The sequence below is a fragment of the Lipotes vexillifer genome, unplaced genomic scaffold (assembly GCF_000442215.2).
Source record: "Lipotes vexillifer unplaced genomic scaffold, Lipotes_vexillifer_v1.1 scaffold569, whole genome shotgun sequence".
Taxonomy (NCBI): domain Eukaryota; kingdom Metazoa; phylum Chordata; class Mammalia; order Artiodactyla; family Lipotidae; genus Lipotes; species Lipotes vexillifer.
Genome location: NW_006795376.1, coordinates 2,077,893 through 2,089,359, shown reverse-complemented (window position 1 = coordinate 2,089,359; position 11,467 = coordinate 2,077,893).

The following is an 11,467-nucleotide window of genomic DNA, read 5'->3' as shown; positions in this document are numbered from 1 at the left end:
CCCACATGCCGCGGAGCAACTAAGCCTGTATGCCACAACTACTGAGCCTGCGCTCTAGAGCCCATGAGCCACAACTACTGAGTCCGAGTGCCACAACTACTGAAGCCCACGTGCCTAGAGCCTGTGCTGTGTAACAAGAGAAGCCACCAAGTGAGAAGCCCGTGCACCACAATGAAGAGTAGCCCCCGCTCGCCACAACTAGAGAAAAGCCCACACACAGCAACAAAGACCCAATGCCACCAAAAATAATAAATGAATAAATAAAAATTATTTTTTAAAAATTGACATTAAGACACGTCATAAATTTCAGAACGTGGAAATAAAGAGAAAATACTAAAATCTTCTAGAGGTGAAAAAACAAGTTACAAGCAAAGGATTGGAAATCAAAATGGCATCTGACTTCTCAAGAACAATCTGGAATCTAGAAGGAATGCCTCCAAAATTCTGAGAAAAATACCATTCAAATTCTGAGTGAAATTATTTCCAACCTAAGCAAATGAAAAATGAGGCAAGAATTAATTCCAATAAAAACAAAAGGTTGTACAAGAAGGGAATAAAATCATTTACTGTGAGGCTCAACGGAGGACTACCCTTACATAGTCATAATAATATAAAATATGGATATTGATATAACCAAAATAGTGACATAAGACCATCGGGAAATTGGGAAGAGAAATTATCTGTATGTGTGCATACATACCTGTGCATGTGTGTATATCTGTGTGTGTAGGGGTGACTAGGATGGATATAAAAGAGTTATATCCATATCTTCCACAGTAAGAAGTCAATATAAAATTAAAAACTTAAGGAAAAAAGGCACATTACTTTGAAGGTTGGAGATAAATATCAGAAGAAACAACTAGAACAGTTTCCCATGGTTGCTTCATAAGCCTGGACACAAAGAATGAGGAGTGAATTGGTGGAGTCTACTGGTTTCATGATAAACTTTCTGTGTTACATGACTTTTTAACTCGGCATATGTATCATTTTGACTTGTTTTGTAGAAGGACATAAAAAAACTTGGGAAAATATTTGCAATGTTTCTGGAAATGAGTTAATAGACATTAAGTTTAAAAAATAAATGATACCAATATTCTTGCATTTACAGTGCTGTCATGGAAGGGCTCTCACAAGTTTTTAAATGGTGAAAGCAGCAGAATGGTTGCAAACTGCTTAACAAAATTTCAGTTTTGTCTATTATAGAAATACATATCCTATTTGGAAACATTTTGAGTATGTAGAGACATACAAAGAACATAATACATATAGCTCTGTGTCCACCAACCACAATTTTTAAAAAAACCTAACATTCTGTCATTTTTGCTTCAGGTTTATATGTATATATTAAAGAGACAGAATACTACAGACAAACTGAAGTCTGTTTCATTCTCCTCCAGTTTCACTCCCTTTCACCCTCCCTAAAGGCAGTTATATCATAAATTTGTTGAGTATATTTCTAGTCGATGTTTTATGCTTTTGTTACATGCAAAAATATCCATCAACAATATAGTGTATGCTTGGTGGGTTTTTAATCTTTTGTAAATATTTTCATAATGCATGAATTAGTCTGCAACTGCATTTTTCACATAAAACTCTTAGTTCACCTCTGTGATACCAGTAGATCTAGTTCCTTAATTTTTGACTGCTGTATAGTATTCCATCATTTAACATTTATTTATTTAAAATGTGTTAATTCCCCAGTTGATGGTTATCTAAGTTGTTTCCATTTTTTTGCTAGTATAAAAATTCTTTCAAAGGAGGTGTCTTTACCTGTCTCCTACTGTGCATATCTGAGTGTTTCTCTGGGGAATAAGGCCAGAAATTGACTTTCTGGTCATAGGATATACATATCTTCAACTTGTCTTAATATTACATTGTTCTTCCAAATCATTGAGGCAATTCCCACTCCTACCAGCAGTTTATGAGCAGTGTGTAAGTAACCCTCTCGAGTAAGTTAAGTATTTTCAACTTAAGATTCCTGATTTTGACAGTCTAGTGGGTGTGAAATAGCATATCATTGTTTAGTTATCAGTTATCTAAAAATTAATGACGTTAACTGTCTTTTCTATGTTTCTGCCATTCAGATTCTCAATGACCTATTCATGTTCTTTGCCTGTTTTTCTTATGTATTTTCTTTTTCTAATTCATTTATAGAAATTTTTTAATCATTACATACTAATTATTTTATACAAACATACACGTGTGCATGTATGTGTATATATATATGCTTTTTAATGACATGACAAAGAGGAAATTTTAATGACACCTAGAATTGCTAGCACCATAAAGACCTTAGAAGCGATACGGCAGTATATTTCAGAACTATAGGATGAAGGGAAGCACTTATCAAGCATTTATTTTATGGCAGGTACTGGAATACCTCATTTTATCATTTTAACAAACCTGTGAGAGTGACATATTTTTCCCTTTTGTGTGTAAGTAAACTGAAAGTCGGTGAAGCCAAACCCATTGCTTGGGCCATGCCAGTAACCAGTGAAAAAGGTAGGACCCTTCAACAACAGGGATTTGAACTGTGTGAGTCCACTTATAGGGGGACTTGTTTCAATAGTAAATACTACAGTACTACACAATCTGACATTGGTTGAATCCGGGATGCAGAACTACAGATACAGAGGAACGTGGTTACAAAGGACTGAGTATAAATTATACACAGATTTTTGACTGAGGACGGTGGATGCCCCTAACCACCATCTACCCTGCGATGTTCAAGAGTTACCTGCATTTGCTAACAAAGTCTGTGCTTTTGTACAGCACCACACTAGCTCTCATTAAAATATAACCTACCAGTTCCACCCCCAAGAATCTATTCTCAAAGAAAGAAATCTGGTGGATAAATGCAAATGCACAAAAATATTTATTATAGCATGTATTGATAGTAGCAAAGGTATTGTATAAAAACCTAAGTCCCCAGCATAAGGGAGTAATTTACTAAGACACCCCTGATAATGCAGGCAACAGAAAAATTAACAACCATGACTTCTCAAGGAATTCCCTGCTACAGCTGTTGCTGGGTAACAAAAAAAACAGTTCTTTAGTGAATGAAGACAATCCACAAGGATGACAAATGACTCAGTAGTTGATTAAAGTGACTTTTTGTGGGACCACAGAGGCAAATGCTCTAAGGGATTCATTCATTAATTTGTTCAGGAGGCACTAATGAACACCTGTATGCACCAGACCTGCACCTGTACGCACCACGAAATGAAAAACAAATAAGACATGCACAGCGCCCTTGGGGAGTTGGCAGATTACCATGTGCAACAGACACGTAATGCAGAAAAATCAGTTTACACACTGTGAGTGAGTGAGGCAAGCGTGCCTCACAAACAAATGTAACTCTTGTATTTTCCATAACTCATCTCAGCTTGCATTTTGGTAATGGCAGGAGAGTGAGGGAAGGTGAAATTAAACTTGACAATGAAAGGTAAAGTAGCCTGTTCTAGTTTAATAGTCTCTCTTAGGGGAACTTAATCCTCTCCAGGCAAATACTTAGTTATCCAAAGTTCACACTTCTTTGTTTCATCCTTTCCTCAAGGGTCTCCCATCCATCTCCCCCTTCCCAGGAAGACAACAGGGTGCAGGGAGCATTTACCTGCTTGTGGGGAGGAGTGGTCTTCATGATTGCTGAATCATAATCTCCCTAATTGATCCCCATTTGCTTCTCTCTCCCTTAACAAAGGCCCATCCTTGGAGTGGTCGTCTGTTTTCTTGGTTCTAGCAAGGCTTGGGTGCAGTTTCTCAGAGACCTTAGCCATTAGTTGCTGCTGGCATGGCCCTCCTTGTCCTTAGCTTGTGGTGTAAATACTTGTACTCTTAAATGGCAATGTGGTAGAGAGGCTGAGAGCATAGGACAGCCTGAGGTTGAGTCCCAACCCTGCCACTTACTAGCTCTGTGATTCTAGGCAAGTTACTTAACTTCTGTATGCCTTGATTCCTTCATCCGTAAAACAGTGACAAGAAAAAACATTGTCTACCTTGTTGGGTGGTCAGGAAGATGAAAGGAGATAATGCATATAAAGTCACAGAGAACAGTATCTGCAATATAATACATGCTTAATAAATGTGAGCCATTTTTCTAGCCCCAGAAGACACCAGATAATTAGATGGCCCCTTTATCTACCCTCAGCACTGCCTGGTAACCTTGTGGGGTGTGGTGGAGAGGATTTGGGTCCCTTCCACGCCACCTGGCAAGCCAAGAGAGATGGCTTCCTTCTGAAGTTTTCAGTGGAAAGTGAGGCACGTGATAAATACTCCCCCCTCCCCCCCCACACACACACAGATCCTCACTCTGAGTTTCCCTCTCTACTTCTCTGTAATTTCTATCCCTCCTGATGCCTCTTCTCAACCCAGATCTTTATCCTAAGAGGGTAAGTAGGACTTTTAAACCTGACCACTTGCCTCTGTCTACCCTCTACTTCCACCCACAATTCCTCTTTTCTAGCAAAAGGCTTTCTTGTTCTGTTTAGTGGGAACTTAACATAAATCACATACTAAGTTCTCTCTGTCTAAGGCTTAAAGTAGAACTTTGTAATAAGACCTCCCTGCTTTGCTCTTGATATGTAAGGGGAATTCTTAGAATATAGAAATTCCTTTTTTCTTCCAGTTAGGCTGATTTCACAACTCAGGAGACTCAAGAAAGTCAGCTCTGAGATTCAGAGCTGACCAGTCACCTCTTTATTTTGGTGTTTTATATCCTCTCTGTGAAGAGGTGAATGCTATACACAGCCCTCTTTATTTCTCTGTGATTTCTACCCCTCCTTGATTCCTATTCTCAACCCAAGGAAAAGCCCCAGTAAAACAAGGTTTATGGGAGAAAACAATGCTAGAAAAATTTTCAAAACATCTACACTATCTACAAAGAGCAGGAGCTCTAATTTCTTGAACACTTGGTATGTGTCAGACACTGTGCTGGCTCATTTATTTGTTTGTTTGTTTGTTTGTTTATTTATGGCTGAGTTGGGTCTTTGTTGCTGCACGTGGACTTTCTCCAGTTGCGGCAAGCAAGGGCTACACTTCGTTGCAGTGCACGGGCCGCTCATTGCGGAGCACGGGGTCTAAGCATGCAGGCTTCAGTAGTTGTGGCTCGTGGCATGTAGAACACAGGCTCAGTAGTTGTGGCGCACAGGCTTAGTTGCTCTGCAGCATGTGGGATCTTCCCAGACCAGGGCTCGAACCCGTGTCCCCTGCACTGGCAGGTGGATTCTTAACCACTGTGCCACCAGGGAAGCCCTGGACTCTTTTCATATATTCTTTCAATTAATCGTCACAAACATTATAATCATCCCCAACTTACAGATATATAAACTGAGTCTTAAAGACATTAAATATTTGTTGAATGACACACAGCAAATAATGAGCAAAGATGTCTGACATCACAATCACTGTGCTGTTTTGCTTCATAGATAAGCAATGAGATGGAGTAAGAGTGATGTGGTGAGCCTACATGGTCCAGGGCTTGACTGCTAGCTCATGTCAGGGCTTCACGGAAAGGGGGATACAATTCTGGATAACATGAAAGAAGAATTTGGATCTTTTGGGAGAATCCAAAAGGGAGAGGATAGGGAAGGATAAATGGTTAAGATGACTGAATGCTCTTCGCTGTGACCACATCCCCAGCTCTCCCCCGAATCATCATGGAAGGTCATGAACATCAGTGAAATTCTTGGTGCTCTTCAAGGCTTTGTAGAAACATTAAAAACTGTTTAGTTCTGCACCCAGGGGGGTGTGGGGATAAAATAGGAGTCAGGTTGCTATGGAGGAGGAGGGGAAATAGAAATAATTAAGTCCAAGAGAGTTTGATGAAACCTGGGGGAGGATTACTTTGAGCTTTCTCCAGCCTTTGAATGTGTCTCCTTTAAGAAAATTCTGCCTAGAATGCAAGGGACGGTATATTATCTTGGGTCCTCCAGAGAAAAAGAACCACTAGGAGATGTGTATAATTTATTATATGGAATTGGCCCATATAGTTTTGGAGGCTGAGATCTGCAGCTGGCAAACTGGAGGCCCAGGAGAGCCAATGGTATAGTTTCTGTCTGAGTCTGAAGGCCTAGAATTAGGAGAGCCAACAGTATATATTCTAGTCTGAGTGCAATCCCAAGGGCAAGAGAAGATCAGTGTCCCAGATTAAAGACAGTCAGGCAAAGATAGTAAATTTTCTCCAGCTGAGCCTTTTTGTTCTATTCAGGCCTTCAGCACATCGGATGAGGCCCATCCACTTTGGAGAGTGCAACCCGGTTTACTCCGTCCACTGATTCAGATGTTAATCTCATCCAGGAATGCACACACAGCCAGAATCATGTTTAGCTAAAGACTTGGTCACCCCACGGCTCAGTCAAGCTGATACACAAAATTAACCATCACAGATAGGAAGGTACCAGATGATATCGGCTCAAATATAAGATCCGGAAAGAAGGGCCAATTCAGTTGTGGGAGGTGGTCTCCTAGGAGCTGTGCTACTTTAGCTAAATAATGACACAAGGGAATTTTTTGGTAGAGTAGGGGTCCAGCATATTTTGTATTTTGTAAACACATTTTTATGGTGGTAATTTATTTATAAATTTAACCATTTTAAGTGTCTCATCCAGTGGCATTAAGTGCATTCACAGTGTCTTACAACCACCTCCGTTATCCTGGAATGTCTGTGATAGACAAAATCAGTATGTGAAAGGTCATTCTTGGCAGAGGAAATGAGGAGGGTCTCAGAGAGAAATGAGATATCAGGGAAATGCAAGAAATCAGCTATGGCCAAAACGTACACTGCAGTGATAGTATGTGCAGTGAGAGTGTGTGTGTGTGTGTGTGTGTGTGTGTGTGTGTGTGTGTATGTATGTATGCGGAGAGGAATGACTTTCAAGACATGAGCCTAGGAAAGCAGACAGAGCCAGATCATGCAGGGTTTTCTAAGCCATGCTACTGAGTTGCAGTTTAATCCTATAGGCTGTGAGAAGCAATGGAAGTAAATGGGGTGAATGTTTCAAGCTCACCTTCTGGGAAAACCAAACTAAGAAAAGTGGTTCGGGAAGTGCTCTCAGGATGGAGCCTACAACTGGTTCCCTCAAGTCAGACCGTACGAGAACAGCATTGTTGGTGGTGTTTGCAGCTGTGATAACTCCTGACCGCCAGAGGAGCACAATTACTGAAATGCTACCTGTGAGGGGTTGGAATGGAAGAGAAAGCACTGGCTTATATGATCCCTGTAGCACTTGAAAGATAACCTATGGGGGCAACAGCAGTGATAAGGACCACAGAATTGTTAACTGAAGAAAGTGAATAAAAAGCTTGGGTCAACCAACCATCAACTCATCGTGGCACATTGTGAAAGCCAGAGGTCCTCGATGGAAGCATCTAATGAGGTCTTTATCTCCTGCATCTGTAGGGCAACACTGTGTTGAAAATCAGGTCTAGGGTTTGCTCTAAGGATAACAGACCTACAACGGAAGCTGCAAGCACAGTCCTAGGAGGTCTTCCATGTTAAAAATCAGGCTCTGATAGGAAAAGAGTTGGACTCTAAGACCTGGGATTTGGACATTGGGTGGAAAGCTCCAGACTGGCAGAATGGACCCCTTCCCCTTAGCAGAGGCAAGCAACCTCCCACGTCCTGGAACCATACAAAGGCCTCTCTTGAGGCAGATGCCTCACACGGTGCTAGTGCCCTCCTCATTGTTCCTTCCCTCATTGATTCTACAGCAGTGACTAGGCTAAGGTCTTAGAATATCCTGAAAAGGAAAGTAAAGCTACAGGAAGAAATGGCTTATCCACCAAAAGAGCTGCAGGACCTGGCTGATGCGTCCCAGTCGGTACTGAGGGAACATATATAAGAATGGACTTTGGGGATATTGGACTGAGAGACCGGTTGGTGGAATGAACCACCCCTCAAAAAAAATAGACCACCCACTTAGAGGCAAGTTGATTACAGCAGCCCCTTCCATCCCAAAGGGGGCAGTAGTTCGTCCTACCAGGGTTGATGTTTATTTCAGTTTCCCTTCCCTGAGAGCAGTTCCCTTGCAAGCCCAACATCCAAGGATTTATGGAGTTTTCGAGATATTGACATGAGATCCTGCATGATATTTCCTTAAACTAAGGGAGCCAAGGTGTGACAATGGGCACATGACCATGAGATCCACTGGTCTTTCGATTTACTGAATCTCCCAGAAGCTGTCAGATTGATGAGATATTAAAATGGCCTTTTATAGTCTCAGCTAAGGTAGCAGCTCACAGACCTTTCAGAGCTGGGGTCAGGCCCTTGTACCTTCACTCCCAGTGTTCAATTTGAGGGAACTTATGGCCCCTGTAATAGGAATTTTAGGGTCGGCAGAATTCGAGGTCTCCGTCTTTGTGGGGTTGTGCTTCATCCAGGGGACATGATAAGCGTTCCACTGAACCTAAAGCTACTGCCAAGGGTTATTTTGGGCTCCTCATGTAGGTAGACCAACAGGCCAATAATCAGTTATTGTACTGGTGTTAATTGACCTTGATCATCACAGAAGGGAGCAGCTGCTGTTACAAAATATCCATTAAAGCCTCAGCAAAGGCTGAAGCTATGGGGACTGTAATTCATTTCACTCATCTTCCCATTTATAAGTCTACTTAGAGACCATGGCCTTCAACTACGTTGAGGCATCAGTATCAGAGCTGCTCAGTGTGGGGCAGGGGTACTCTGAGCAAAGCAAGGAGTGGGGGACTGTAACAGGCAATGTCCCATCGTGTATCCTTGGCACTCATCTGGCCCCGCAGCTACAGGACAGTGGCCTTGCGCACTGACAGCTTCCCAGCCCAAATGTCTGTCTCTCCGCCCCTTGGCCTGAGACCTTTGCCTGGCGCCATGGGAATTTGCTTAGCCTGCACACAGGAGAGCTCAAACGTGCTGGGATTTCAACCCCAGAGCAAATATCAACAATAAAGGACAGCAGCCATTGGATAAATAGCCCAGCCGCCCTGTCCTGCAGTAGAACTACGTTGAGGTGCATTCTTCACAGCTGCTCAGCGATCTTGAGCCCCAAGTCGGTGATCTGGCTATAAACACATGCTTGACTGTCATTTATCCTAAGCTCTTCTACTCTGCCCATTCCTTCATTGGTACTTCCTGAGATCACCTCCCAAATAAACTACTTACCCCCAGTCCTTGTCTCGGGAATCCAAACTAAGGCAGTGTGCCATGACAAAGGGTTCTGTTGTCAAAAGCTCCTCTTGGGCTTCCCTGGTGGCGCAGTGGCTGAGAGTCCGCCTGCCGATGCAGGGGACATGGGTTCGTGCCCCCGTCCGGGAAGATCCCACATGCCGCAGAGCGGCTGGGCCCGTGAGCCATCACGGCTGGCTCGGTTTCAGCCATCTGCACTGAAACCGCTGAGCCTGCGTGTCCGGAGCCTGTGCTCCACAACGGGAGAGCCCACAGTGGTGAGAGGCCCGCGTACCGCAAGAAAAAAAAAAAAAGCTCCTCTTGATGACTTAGAATTCATTTTAGCACCTTAATAGTTCTGAAATTTGTATTGTAATAAAAAACAAAAAATAAGACAAAATTCTTTACACTGCGTTTACCACTGTATTTCTCTAGCATATTTGTGTATGGTTGAAAGAATGGACTTTGGAATCAAACCAACCTGGTTTGAATGACGGCTCCATTATCTACTTTGGAGTCAGTCACCTCTCCTAAGCCTTTGGATCCCAAACTCTAAAACTGAGGTAGTAATGTAACTGCCTAAATGGATTGTTGTTAAGGTAAAAATAAATGCCTGGTACATAGTAAGAAAGTGATAAAACGTAGATGTTACTGCAGTTACGTGACTATAGCATCTTGTTTAGTAATAGCTATTAACATCTGGAACACAAATATTTTTTGGAGCTTTTTGTATGTATTTCTCTAGGGAAAATCAACCTCTCATCTTGTGCTTAGAATATTAAATCATGATTCTATATGGTGACTTTTCTCCTACGAAAGTTTTAAAGGCATTTGTAGAACTCAAAAGAAAAAAAGCATTTGTATCAGTTAATTCCTGCAAAGGAGAAGCCTGTGTTGAACATGTAAGCTTGGCATGGAATATAAGCCTTGGAAGCTTCTTTGAGGATTCTCATTTTGTCCACGTTTCCAAACTTCTTTGTTCAGTGAAAAAGGTGTTTCAGGAGAAAGCGCTGTGTTTTCTTTAATTTAATCTTTATTTTATATTACACTATAGTTGATTAACAATGTGTTAGTTTCAGGTGTACAGCAAAGTGATTCAGTTATACACATACATATAACCATTCTTTTTCAGATTCTTTTCCCATATAGGCTATCACAGAATATTGAGTATACTTCCCTGTGCTATACAGTAGGTCCTTGTTGATTATCTATTTTATATATAGTAGTGTGTGTATGTTAATCCCAACCTCCTAATTTGAAAGTTTTGTGTTTTAACGTGTAGACGTTGTCTACACCGGGTCTGCCAGTCCTAACTCATGCTGTGATGACTCACCGCCCAGGTTGAGGAAAAGATTGGGCTGCTCTGTTACCAAAACATAGGGCCGCAAACAGTGCTTTCCTCGTGGATGACCTGTGAAAAGAAAAACTACAGAAGACAGGCTGCCTTGGGCTTAACAGCACCCCATTCTTCGTTCATTTCCTAAAGCAGCCCTAAGATTACACAGCTATAAATTCTGAAACGTTTTCTAATCTCAGAACAAAAACCTGTCAAGTAAAAGAACATGAACAACTAGGCATGTTTTATACACAAATCCCTTAGTACCAAACAGGCTGAATTGAGACAACTCCGGTGGAAGCCTAAAGGCGGGCTGTCTGCTTGAAAGGGCTTTCCCGTAACAACTCACCTTTGCCGTGGGACAAGGACAGTGCCAATCTACGCAAGTGTGAAAGTCGCGGCTCTTCCAATGATTCTCAGAGAGTCCCACCAGGACAATTAGGCTAGGAATTAGCCAGTTAGAGCCAGAAGCTTATTGTTAACCTGCTCAGTCAGGAGGTGCAGATGTAGCATTCTGAGCTGAGGAACTTCAGTGCAGCATTTCTTTCTTTTCTTTTTGTTTTTTTTAACATGGCATAGTTTCCCTTGAGGTCCCTGTGTTTGCAGCACATGTGGATAGAAAAAGACAAATCATCTGACTCAGTTTCAACTTAACTGGTGATGTTTCCAGATGTTGAATTTACCCTTTAGTGTGTTCACCTGGTACTAAGTCCCTGATGCCTCTGTGTTTCTGAGCCTCATAGAAGTTATTGATACATCTGGGGAGGGAGGTGTGCAAAGGGGATGGAAGAAGGCATGGCTGACTTCTTAAAACTATTCTGGTAGTAATTTTCATCCGTACCAGGGCTCCTCTTTGGAGTGAGGGCTATTCCACCGTGGCGTTGGGATGCCCTGATCCCACAGCCAGGGCTGCCCCTGGTGGGGCTGTGCAGCTGTGTCCTGCGCGAGGGCACCCAGCCCAGGTTGCTCCTGGTGGGAGGCTGCATCTGTTCTTT